The 12,773-nt window shown below is 38.3% G+C and overlaps 1 protein-coding gene across 1 annotated transcript in view; it reads left to right on the top strand.

The window, feature by feature from the left end:
- The window catches only part of Birc6 (baculoviral IAP repeat-containing 6), a 193,433-nt gene that overhangs the window by 162,828 nt on the left and 17,832 nt on the right, over positions 1 to 12,773 (top strand).

The following is a 12,773-nucleotide window of genomic DNA, read 5'->3' as shown; positions in this document are numbered from 1 at the left end:
TGTGCTGCCACCATTGAACCAGAAACATTAAATTGTCCAGTCGAAGGAGTGTCTTTAATTGAGCATCTTGTCCCCTGCACTGTACTTAGTGTCTCTCACCTGTACTCTAAACATGTAGTTTCTGTTATGTACCAAATTAGAGATCTGCCTTGTGTTTCTATACCTTATTTTATATTTGGAATAACTATATTTGCTTATAACTAAACAGTAAAAATATAAAATCTGAACCAAGTGTGGTGGTACTACATGTTTTTGTTTCTAACATTCTGGAAGGCAGAGACAGGTCGATCTCTTTGGGTTCAAAATACTATTTAAAAGTATCTTCCATTAAACTATATTTATCTGTATTCTGTAATAATCCTGGTTGGTCCTGTAAAGGACCTCTAACAAGGAATTCTAAGATATCCGGGATTAAGTTTTTGTAGTGAATGGTAGTTAAGTATACCTTTGTTTATTTTTGCTTTTCTTAATCCTTCTCATACAACAAGTATTATATATAATTACTTGAATGGATTTTTGACTTTTTTGTAAAATGTATTATTTCTTAGGAAACATTAATTTCAGATATAGAATAACTTTTTCTTTTCTATTAATTATCTGGAGAAGTGACTCAACTAGAAAACACATCCTTCTCAAGATTTAAGACACAATAACAAAGCATACATGTGAAACCACAGTGACTGTTCACAGAGCTTGTTTCATTTATTGTTTCATCTCCACAAAGACCTATGCTGTGACTGATTTTGGTAACTCTCCCTTCCTGGGCTGTTTGCTCTAAGATACGTGAATGATGCTCGGTTGAGAGCCCAGTGGTTTCTGTTAGAACCACAGGGTGTCTGGTCAGAGCGGGCAGTCAAGGCTAAGTGTGTTCCATCCCTACTTCCCATTCAGGATTGAAGGCCAAGTTCAGTTTCAATTTCACACAGAGAGTAAAATCTATTCTTTTACATGATGAAGGGTCGGTCACAGAACACTCACCTTTAACAGTGGTGATGAGGGCTGGCAAGGTGAGTCCAACAAATAGAGAAAGGTACTTGTTGATAAGACATGAGTTTGATTCCTAGGACGGCCCACACGGTGGAAGGAGAATCAGCCCGTGCAGGTTGTCCTCTGTACATAGTAAGGCCTGTGCATGCCCTCATCAAAGAAAATGTAATCAGAGTTTTCCATAGTGATCTCATCTGATTTGTGTTATAAGTAGATGATGTCCAGATGTAGTGGAATGGTTGATTGGAGGTGGAATAAGACTGTGGAAGAACTTTCCATCTCAGCAGTTGTGTCCTGACAGTCGTAACTGAGCATTCTTGCTGTTACATTATGTGCTCAATACAGAATTAGTTCCTCAGTAGAAATATGTTTCATGTTCGAGACACTTGACTTAAAAAGCGATCATGGGACTGGAGAGATGGCTCAGCAGCTAAGAGTACTTGATACCTTTGTAAAGGACCCAGGTTCAGTTCCTGCCACCCACATGAAGGCTCACAGACATATGTAACTGCAGTTCTAGGGAACTGGATGCCCTCTTCTGACTTACACAGGCATACATGTGGTGTACATACATGCATTCAAACCAAACAATGCATAGAATAGTAAGTTTGCTAGGGATCCACCTCAGCAGCATGCAAAGTGCCATGGACACTGATGATCCAGGTAGAAATTCTATGAAAAGAGTCCTACTGCTTCATCCGAGAGCTCCAGGCCTGATAGCCCTGTCACCTGAGATGTGCTGTCAAGGTCTGTGAGTATACAGGAGGCAGGAATGAAAACTTTGGGGTGTGCGTTCAAGTTCAGGTAAGTGTAGTAACTTGTGCAACAGCTAGAAAGTTTAAAAAAAAAATCTTACTTTCTGAAGCTCTCTGTTATTATATTATTATTTTGGAATATACCTAGATCTCAAAGTGTGCTCATATGAGAATAGGTTTTAGTGACTAATCAGATCAGTCAGACAATTTTCCTTATGAAAACTGAAGATCAGTTTCCTAGTGGAAGTTTTTTGTCAAGACTACAAACTACTGATAAGTAAAGAAGAATCTTCCCCACCCATGCTGCTACGTCAAGTTTGTCTTATCCAGTAGCACTTCTAGCACTAATCTGAATAAAATAGTTTATTTCTTCTAGAAATCTGTTAACCCATATTCTCAAAGAAGAGTTCATAATTTTTTGAGCCAATTTATTTATTTTTATTTTATGTGTCTGGAGTGTTTGACTCATGTGTGTAGTGCCTACAAGATGCCAGAAGATGGTGTCAGACTCCCCTGAAACTGCAGTTAATAAATGACTTAACTGCCAAATGGGTGCTGGGAACCAAGTCCAGTCCCTCTGCAAGAACAGAAGTTTTCTTACTGAGCCGTCTCTCTAGCCACCCACTCTCATTGTTTTTAAAAATAAAAAATGGGGAAAATAAGGTTACTATCCACCAGCAGAGGTTTGTTTAAATAAAAGTGTGTTCATGGATGTAAACAGTGGGAATTAATAAAGTGGATCTGAATTTATTTCTAGGTACAAAGAACTCTGAAACATCAGTTGGTTTTTAAAAGGTTGAAGTACTGTTTCATATAGTAAACTGTGGTATAATTGTTTATTTTTAGTAAGTTCACAATTGTTGAATGAATTTCATCTTTTTTCTTGTGGTGTGTAGTTTAGTAAACTCTAATGCAGGTTAAGATTCTTTTAACCCCAGCCATAAACAAATCATATGATGGTTTGAACACTAAAAGTTGCCATAATTTGCAGGTAAGCCTTCATCCTGTCTGCAGTTCCTGGTATTCCTTGGCATTTCATTTGTTTTTCATTTGACCCTTCTGAAGATGTTTACTAAAAAAGTGAAAAAACTCAAATGGCCAATATGTCCTTATAAGTGTTCATCTTCCTTAGCCAACATGGAAATGCAAACAATTTTTGAGATGCTATCCTACTGCTGTTGAAACAGTGTCTCAAGAGAACAAATGGCTAGCCAGGCGGTGGTAGCACATGCCTTTAATCCCAGCATTTGTAGGCATAGTCAGGTAGATTTCTTGAGTTCAAAGCCAGCCTGGTCTACAGAGTGCGTTTTAGGACATCCAAGGCTACATAGAGAAACCCTATCTGTAAAAAAGAAAAAGAAAGACAGCAAATTCTAGTGAAGATGTGGAGACAGAAAAACCCTTATCCACTCCTGGTGAAAGTGATAATGTTATTTTGGGAATCCATATGGAGGTTCTTCCATAAATAAAAGTAGAACTACCATATGACCCAGCTGTGCCGCTCTAGGCATAGACATCAGGGAATGTATATCTTCCTACAGAGGTGTTTGTACATATATGTATATTGCTGCATTATTCCTAATAGCCGGAAAATTGAACCAGGTAAATAAATGGCTAATGGAAATGTAGTGTGTGTATACACACAATGAAATTCAATTCAGCTCTGAAGCAAAGCTGTGAAGTTTGCAGGAAAATAGATGGAATTGGAAAGGATTATAATAAGCAGACTTAAGAAAGACAAAACCTTTGATTACCTTCATGTGACTTTTAGTGTTTGGTAATTTAGTGTTATGTGTATATAAAGTGGGTGTAAGTTGTGAAACAAGAGAGCTGCCTGTTACATGACAAAACATTCCCCTGGGGAAATGTAGCACTCACCACCCCAGATAGGGAGCCCTTAGCAAAGCAAACTACAGACACCACCAAAGTCCAACTTGGTAAACCATGAGCTTTAAATGATTTTTTTTTTAATGTACATTAGTGTTCTGCCTGCATGTATCTGTGTGAGGGTGCCAGATCCTGGAACTGGAATTACCAACAGTTGTGAGCCGCAATGTGCGTGCTGTTCTCTTAACTACTGAGTCATCTCTCCAGCACTAAACTATGAGTTTTACTGGGGTTACTTACAGGAATATGGGTGAAGAGTTACAGAGCAGGAATAACTCAAAGATAGCTGCATCACCAAAGCCTACCCCAGCATGGGTTACAGCTCACAAATTTAGAAAACCTGGCACACACTACCTGCAGGCAGCTCAGTGTGTTGGAGGGTGTCTTTCTCAGATGCCTCAGTTGTTCTAAACCTCTTTCAGTTAGCTGGTCTGACCTCAGTCTTGCAGTTTGGCTTATCTGAGTCTTCTTTGTAGCTCAGCTTCTCTCCTCTTGTAGGAATTCTCAGCTTTTATTGCTTACACTGGCAGGTGCCTAGTAAATCTGGTCAGTTTCAGGGACTTCCTGGAACTTTATTATTTATATTCCCACTTAAGGAGCTTTTTTGTGGGAGAGAATGTTTCAGTCACAAAGGAAATTGTTGTACAAGACTAAGAGAAGGCAAAGAGATGTTGAGAAAGAAACAAAATGACACGTTACGTGAAAGTGGGAAAAGTGAAAATAAAATGGAAATGCACAGAAATAGTCTCTGATGCTGTTGCTTAATATTTTAAATGGGGAGAATTAGTAAACTAAAGAATTACTTCAGGCTTTACCAAGAACGTTCCTTTAGTGGCGCTCTCTCTCTCTCTCTCTCTCTCTCTCTGTGTGTGTGTGTGTGTGTGTGTGTGTGTGTGTGTGTGTGTGTGTGTGTAAAACTTTGCTTTAGTGGAGCTTCCTCTCTGTGATTAATTTAATACATCTTACCGCCATTCATAGTCTTGCTTTGTTTGGTTGAGACAAGATCTTGAACTCACCTTGTAGATCCAAGGCAAGAGAGAGCCTTGTCCCTCTAGTGCTGAGATTCAAGATGTGCCCACAGCCAGCACCACCCATATTCTTTCTCTCTTCAGGACACACTAATAAGCTTTCTCTCCTATAGAATGTAGAAGCATTTTACAAATAGAAGCTAAAAAAGTTTAAGGACAAGAGAAGGAAGATGTCTGTTAGCTACCTTATTCTGTTTCCCTGTTTCCCTCCTCTGTGCTGACTGAAAGTAGAGAAAGTTAACAATGACACAGCTCTGATTGCATGTTTAATACAGCTACAGTTTAGAATTATTTTGTGCTTCCATTCATACCTTAAGAATTGTATTGGGGCTGGGGATTTAGCTCAGTGGTAGAGCGCTTGCCTAGGAAGCGCAAGGCCCTGGGTTCGGTCCCCAGCTCCAAAAAAAAGAACCAAAAAAAAAAAAAAAAAAAAAAAGAATTGTATGACATGGCTTGCATTTTAAAAGACATCTACTTACCCTTTTGAATTTTTGTTCCTTATTCGTGGTGATTCCCAAGGTGCTGGCTTTGCCTGCTGTCTAGTTATAGCACCTTCTTATGCCATGCCTTTCTTATTGTTCCATAGCTGTTTTTATTTCAGAGTACTCCCCCAATAGGGATTAATGTTATTTGCAAAAAAAAAAAATATGGCATGGCTCTTTTAAATATTTTTAAGGGACACTTTGGGAGGAAGCCAATGAGTTTATTGAGTTTCTTTACAGAGCATGGGTGAGGCAGTGTTTAAGGAGTAAGGGTGATGCCCAGACAAAGGACCACCTCATGATGGATAACAACCTCCTAGAAACGACATTATGATACTCCCCTATAAGTTAACTTCACACTTCCTATATACTCTTGCATCTCCCAGGATTTCTTACAACTGGGAGTTTGGGAAACCAGGGGGAATAATGGCTATACTACTACATAATACACTGCTCAGTTAGTTGTCATGGCTACTGGGTCATTGGTAATATTCTCAGATATGGAGGTAGGGAGAGCTATAGTGCATTTCAAATATCTACTCTCACTAACAAAATTGTTTGTACAGGGTTTTTTTAGAGTTTAAGTAGAGAAATTTGGAGAAGTCTTCTAAAGGGGGTAGAGAATAGCAAAGATTTATATCAGGTTTGAGTGGTCATGTTAAACCTGAGATTACACGTTTATTACACAAGTCCAGGGCCACTATACTGAGTTTCATACTGATCATAAGGGATCAGAACCAGAATTTTGTGAATATGAATTTCCATAATTGTTAACTGGTGCTTTTTGTCTTGCCAGTTCAAATTAATTTTGGTTACATGTCTGCTTCTGTCCCATGCTTGTTAGTTTCTTTAGAACAGGCCAGGCTTCCTCCCTGGGGGTGAGTTCTAGTATAGCATTGCACGTAGTATATAATACAAATAGAAACTACTGGTATGGCCTTAAAGGCCGTCTTATATGGAGTCCTGACCCACCTGGAACTTGCCATGTAAACCAAACTGACCTTAGAATTAAAGGCATTTGACACTGTGCTTGGATCAGCCTTAATTTCTTATACAAGATTTACAGTTTTAAAGTTGCTTAAACATGGGTGTGGTGACCTATATACGTAATCCCAGCACTTATGAGACAGGCAGGATAATCACAGAAGTTCCGGGGGAGTAGGGCTACAGAATGAGACAAGCAAAAAATAAATATAATCACTTAGATATCTGTTGTTTTATCTCATACTTGTTTTGTCTAGTAGACAGAAAAATATACTCGACACAGAATGAACCTGTGAGTGCTTAAATTAATAGTTAGCATTTGGGAATGGTGTAGGATGGTATTTTTTTACAAGTTAAGATCAAGAATTGCCAGGGCTTTGTAGCAAGATAGACCCCCCCCCCTTTCCTTTTTAAGGTAACAAAGCTAGGATTTAGTTCAGCATCTCCTGATTACCACGAGGTACAAAAATATGACCAGAAAATAGTATAAGCGAAGAATGGCTTATAAGGTGAATAGCCCAGTCTAGATGCTTCTATATCCATGGACCGCCAAGCCAAATAATGTATCGGTCATTGGGTTTCAAACTTGTATAATGGCTAGGTTTGAGCTGAAATTGACTCTTCCATGATTGTTTGGTTAAATTGAAATCTGTAACTTATTAACTGATTAAACCTAGAATTTGTGCTACAGAGATGGGTCAGTGGCTAAAAACATTGGCTGATCTTCCATTTTAACTTAAAAATATGCCTTAGTATTTCTACTTCAGTAATAAACATTTATGTAAAATGCCTATGTTTTTTAATCAAATTGTATTACATTAGTTCTTTTATCTCTGACAAAATAGAGGCTAGAGGCGTGGCTTAGTCCTTAAGAACATTGGTTGCAAAATAAAATCAGTGTACGAAATAACAGGCTTTGTTGCATTTGAAGCAGTGACTTGTAAGTAGGCACATTGAGTGGCTTGTTTCTTTGAGGCTGTCAGAGCTGCCAGGGCCTTTGGTACTCAGCATGCCATGTTTTATAAACCAGGAGGAAAGCCCATGTGAGTTGTGATGTGCAGTGCTACAGTCAAAGCTGTGCACTCCTGAGATTGCCACCAGTGTACTCACTGAGATTTTTTTTAAAGATTTGTTTATTTTATGAGTACACTGTAGCTGCCTTCATGCATACCAGAAAAGAGCATCGGATCTCATTACAGATGGTTCTGAGCTACCATGTGGTTGCTGGGAATTGAACTCAGGTCCTCTGGAAGAGCAGTCCCTGCTCTTAACCACTGAGCCTTCTCTCCAGCCCACCCACTGAGCGTCTTAAGCATAGCCTCCACAGACGTTTGTTATCAGAGCAGTGCAGAATGGCGATAGTACAGTGCACTGTGTTTGTAGTGTATAAAAATAATTTAAAGGTGCATAATGACTTTAAAATCACTTTATAGTTTTAAAAAGAAAAAAGATCTATGAAATCTGAAGAGAAACCCAAGAATTAATTTTTAGAACGTCTCCTGGGCTAGTAAAGTGACTCCATGTATGTAAATTCACTCACAATTACATCATATGCACAACATATACAATAAATAAGATAAAAAATCTGAAAAGTTTGTATCTGTTGGTAATCTTTGGCAGCACATAAAATAATTTTGATTTTATAGATTTCTGTTATTTTCTGCTATACTCATTTTCATTCCCTGAAGAATTTATAAATTAGAACTATGATGGGGTACTAAAAGGCATATATTTCAATAGATTTGCATCCTATTTGTATCATAATTAGCAGAATACTAAACCATATTCTTAGGACAATATTTCAGGGCTGGAGAGCTAGCACAGTGGTTAAGAACATTTATTGCACTTGGTGGTGGTGGCTCATACCTTTATTCTTAGCACTCAAAAGGCAGTGGCAGGTGGATCTCTCAATTTTGAGGCCACCCTGATCTACAGAGTGAGTTCTAGAACAGCCAGAGTTACACAGAGAAACCTTGTCTCAAAAACAAAAACAAAAACAAAACCTGGATGGATGGATGGGCAGGCAGGCAGACAGACGGATGGATGGATGAACATTTATTGCTCTTACAGAGCAATAAAGATTTAGTTCCTAGCACACATCCGGTACCTCACAACCATCTATAACTCCAGTTCTAGTCAATTTGACACCCTCCTCTGACCTCTGTGGGTACCAGGCATAAATATGTTCCACATACATGTACACAAAGTACTCATAAAATAAATGAAGATGTATAAAAAAAGAGCTGGATGAAGCGATGCATTTCTCCTAGGTACTTGGAAGGCTGAGTTATGAGGTTTGCAAGTTCAAAGTCAGCATGGTCAGCATAGTGATGGGTTCTGCCATCTTATCATCACCCTCCAAAAGAAGATGCCCTGTCCCTTTAATAAAAGAACTTGTAGGGAGATGATGTGATACACTGTGCTTTTGCATACATACTGTTTCCAGTTGAGTGAAAAAAATAAGCGGCTAGTGTAACGGTTACCTACACAATGCCTATACTATGGGGATATCCTGGATCCCTTTGTTTTGAATGAGAACCTTTCATCGCTTGTTCAGGGGCAGGAGGAAATGGATTGTTTTGTCTCTGTGCAGGTATTAACTGTTGTGTTCTTGTAGCCAAATAGTCATACATTCTACAGCATTCAGGATTTCATAGCTTTACCAAAAGTTTGAGAGACAGACTTACTGCTGTTCAAAATTTGGCTTAATTGCCATAAGAACAGAGCACACGTGACATTCAGTGTAAGATATTCTGAATGTAAAACTTTTCTTTGGCAACCCTCAAATAAGCATTCTTAGTTTCCTCTTTTCTTAGCAATTTCACAGGGTCTTCTAGTGAAAAGAAATCCATCACACTTAAACAAAATTCTGTTAGAAGTACCCTATGTTCTTTAGAAATCAATTATTTGACCTACTCTCTGACAAAGAAAAAATCTGGTTCTCTTCTTTTAAGTTCCCTTGACTTGCATAGACCTTGTAAAAGTTCAGAGCTCTCCTGTTCCCTGCCTTCCACTGAGTTAGGATTCTACTGAGAAAGCAGTCCTAGTTTCTCTTCTTGTGCCTCTGCCTCTTAAGCATACAACCTGAAAGTCCTGGTCCCTTAACCAAAAAGCATTTGACAAAGCCACATCTCTAGACAGTCTTTTTTAAAAATGACTTTAAGCAGGTTCAATTCTCTTTAAACATGGTGTCATTGTTTCTAGACCAGGCTGGCCTAGAACTCACAGAGATCTACCCGGCTCTGACAGCCTTTTTAGTTAGTGTTTGTCTCCATACCCTCCCAACCCCAGCTGAGGACTAAACCCAGAACTAAATCCCCAACCCTAGTATTTCTTTTTGGTTAAGTTGAGTTGTCCCCTGGTAACCTAGTGAGGTGTTATTTGTGGCAGTCACAGACAGTACTATTACTGTGTCTGATTTTCAGGACCTGATATCGAGAAGCTAAAAGAGACTATAACTGAGTATAGAAACCAAGCAAGGCCTTGTGCCTGTGTCTTTCGTGCTTCCTTGTCGTGGAAGCTCGCCCCTCTCCCACATTCATATAAACCATTAAAAATTAAGTTGGCACTTTAAATTAGAGAGAGTTTAAGTAAACATAAAAAGAAGTACTGTTTAAACCTAGATTTTAAATTAATCATGGGACATATCTCACAGAGGTCCTTGCCTCACTTGTGGGCATGTTTTACCAATTACTTTGATGCTTTCTGGAGGCCTTGAAGCCAACAATTTTAAAATAAATTAAAAACAAAATCTTATTTACCGAAAAAGAAAACCCTTACTTACTTTTAATCTTAATTTGTTTGAAACTGTAATGGTTGGCAGAGGGCTTTCCATTTAAGGGGAGGAGTACAAGCACAGTTATGTTTCATGGATAAGTGCAGGCGCTAGTTTCCAGTAGTTCTGTTCCTTTCAAGAAACCTTTCATATGGCTGTGCTTTTTAAATGCTTATTTCAACTATTTCACATTTCAGCTTTAGGAGATTAAACAGATTTTCCCATTTTGCACTATCAAGAAAATAGCTGTTTGAAGTTGTGTTCCATTTCTGAATTACAAAGATAGTATATTTAGAGTAATATCTGACTTAATTTGGCAGTAGTGTTAGTAAAGGCCATTAATACAACACTGTTGAAGTCTGGGGTTTTAATATTACGTAACACTTTTTGTTTATTTTGTGTTTGTTCGTGGGTGTGCATGTGCCACGGTAAACGTGCAGTCAGCTGGAGGGAGTAAATTCTTTCCCTTCCACAGTGTGGATCCCCACTGACTACAGCTCAGGTTAGCAGGCTCAAGCCAGTTCCTTTACCAACCAAGCCGTCTTACTGGCCCTAGAAGGTTTTGTTTTGTTTTGTTTCTGTTTTTTAAATCTTTTTGTTTGGAGACAGATTTGACCATTTTGCTCACATCCTAGTTGAGATTTTCTCCATGGAGCCAAACCTTACTTTATTAGCTATCTAGTTGGAATCCACAGCGTAGAGGCAAATGTGTACAGATAATTTTTTGTAATAGTAGAAACTTCAGTTGCTTCCTCGTATTTCTTCAGGGCAGTGATCACAACCAGATTCAACGTATGCACAAAGCAGCGGATGCCATGGTAGCGGCCGTCGCTGATTGCTCTTACCATGTTGGATCCATTGTCAGTCTCAGAGACCTACTTCCAGCTAGGTGCCTTGAACTCAAATAGCTTTTCACACAGACTTCAGGATGTGAGCTAAGGTATGGCCTTTTTTCATGAGCTGGGCCTACTTATGGGTTGACAGTAACCTGCAACTTCTATAGGACAGTGAGTGGCTGCGATCACTGATAGGCAGGTAGCGCTTATCCTTCCTCTGTTTGAAAATTCTATCATTTGGAAGGTTTTTTTTTTTTTTTAATGTAAGTTTTTGATGAAGCAACTATCCAAGTAAAAAGTCTTTGATAACCTATTTAAAAGTCTAAAATACACCTTTGTGATGATTCTACCATTATCTTCAATGTGAAAGAATTGTTTTTTTGAACTTGGTATTTGATTTCTTAAATTTCTAGATTCTTAAACTGCTTTTAAAGTTGGTTTTAAAAAACATAAAACTTACTATCCTGCTAATACTTTTAAAATAGCCTATCAGTAATCTTCCTTTAAAAATTGCAATTTAGAAATCAGTATTTATACTAAGAAGTAGGAATTAAAAATTAATGGTTTCCCTATTATAACCTTCATGTCAGGCTGGTAAATACAATAAAGCACTTAATCGCATCGATGTAGTTCATACTCCACATTGAAGGATTTTTGTTTTTTCAAAAAGAATGTGTATTTCTGGAGAAAAATGAGTTTTACTTTCATATCTTCTTTCTTAGCTTGGTGAAATGCGTTAGCTTGAAATCTTTTCTAAGTGCTTAATAAGGCTTAAGGAATCATCTGAAAAAAATTTCAGTTACAAACAAATGCTTTTTTCAAATATCTTCCCGCTTCCTCAGTATTATCCAGTGTCCTAGTCGTTCTCTATGTAAGCTTAATGATAATCACTTGTGATCGGGAAGGGAACGTCCTGGTGAATCAAGGGTAGTTGTTGTAAAGGACCTTTCTACTGTTCTTGACCCTTAGCATTCAGGTTGGGTACGACTTCAGATAGCTACGGTTGGCAGCCTATTGAAGCTTTCCCACAGGAGTCATTTCATCATTAAGAAATGGCCAGTATCACTGTTGAGCTCTAAGCTAAATTTCACTTCAGAATTACAAGACACCATGTCTTTGCTTTACTCTAGAAGCGTAAGTATCTGTTATTTCAGCTTTAAATCCTTGCCTATTCTCTGCATATAGGCAAAACACAGATGTGTTCATGTACATGTACATACATTGAGACTGATACTGAAGTGTTGTACAGTTCCAACATATGGTAGGTTGTTTGCAGGGTGACAAAGGAAAGTAGCCATTTGTTTTCCTTGACGTCATACAGATGAGGAAATACAAGAACAGTGATCCAGTGACACATTGTACTTTTTAGTTGGGTCACCTTTCCAGGTTAGGGGTAGTAGAAACGTTTACTGCTGTTACATGTGGCAGTTTTGACACATTGGAACCAAGTTCAGAGCTCATGCTCTGTGCTGTATTCATTTGCTTCTGCGCACTGTGAGAGTGGCTTCTTAAGTTTACTACTTATTGTCTCCCCATAGTTAAGAAAGGAATTGCTTTTGAGCAGGTTTGTCTTTTAATAAGGTTCATTTTTGTCTGTACATGGCATATTATATTGTTACATTCTTTTCTTTTTTCTTTTTTTCTTTTTTTTTTTTTTTTTTTTTTTCGGAGCTGGGGACCGAACCCAGGGCCTTGCGCTTGCTAGGCAAGTGCTCTACCACAGAGCTAAATCCCCAACCCCATATTGTTACATTCTTCAACATTCTAATTTCAAAAATTTATTCTCAGCCAGGCCTATTGGTACACATTTAATTCCAGCACTAGGGAGGCAGAAGCAGGTAATTCTTTTTTTTTTTTTTTTAGTTTGAGGCCAGCCTGGTCTACAAAGTGAGTTTTAGGACACCCAATGCTACATGGAGAAACTCTGACTCAAAACAACAAAGATTCTCTGTGGCTTCACGCCTACTGTGTGTGAAATATTTTAATATAACGGTAAAGTTTTTGTTGGTAGGTATTTATGCAAAAAAAGATGCCATCCA

Source organism: Rattus norvegicus, chromosome 6 (assembly GCF_036323735.1).
Source record: "Rattus norvegicus strain BN/NHsdMcwi chromosome 6, GRCr8, whole genome shotgun sequence".
Classification (NCBI taxonomy): Eukaryota; Metazoa; Chordata; class Mammalia; order Rodentia; family Muridae; genus Rattus; species Rattus norvegicus.
Note: the sequence above shows the minus strand (reverse complement) of the source record. Positions and strands in the feature narration are given on the sequence as shown.